Source organism: Penaeus monodon, chromosome 19 (assembly GCF_015228065.2).
Source record: "Penaeus monodon isolate SGIC_2016 chromosome 19, NSTDA_Pmon_1, whole genome shotgun sequence".
NCBI lineage: Eukaryota > Metazoa > Arthropoda > Malacostraca > Decapoda > Penaeidae > Penaeus > Penaeus monodon.
This window is the reverse complement of record NC_051404.1, coordinates 19141071-19141495: the sequence shown is the minus strand read 5'-3', so window position 1 is coordinate 19141495 and position 425 is coordinate 19141071. Positions and strand designations below refer to the sequence as shown.

At 49.2% G+C, this 425-nt stretch overlaps 1 protein-coding gene across 1 annotated transcript in view; it reads right to left on the bottom strand.

Annotated features, from left to right (window-relative positions):
• The window catches only part of LOC119585110 (orphan steroid hormone receptor 2-like), a gene marked incomplete at its 5' end in the record, with an annotated part of 37005 nt that overhangs the window by 12101 nt on the left and 24479 nt on the right, over window positions 1-425 (bottom strand).

Below are 425 nucleotides of genomic sequence, written 5' to 3'. Positions count from 1 at the left end.
ACATAGAGAGAAAGACATAGATATCTCCAAGCCTTCAGGACAGTATTTACACATAAGTGGGTATCCCTCGCGGGTCCCCCTGATTACATAAATGTCAGTTGCAGCTTTTATCACATCGCGTCCCCCCGCCTAGTGTTTTTTCATAATGCTCCCGACGGAGGCTGTGACGACGACTTAGAACTCGCCTCTGGGGATTCTAGACTCCCGCAGAAGGGATCCAATGAAGGGAGAAAAATAGGAAGAGGAATGAGGATGAAGAGGGGAGGAGAGGAAAGAGGGGCGGTATAAAGGGAGGGGAAGAGATGACGAAGAGGTACGCGAATAAAGGTGGGGGGAGAATGGCGTTTAAAGAAAGGCGAAAAGACGAGGAAGAGGAACACAGAGGATTAAAAAAGAAGGGGAGAAGACTCGTCTCGTACAGAGGG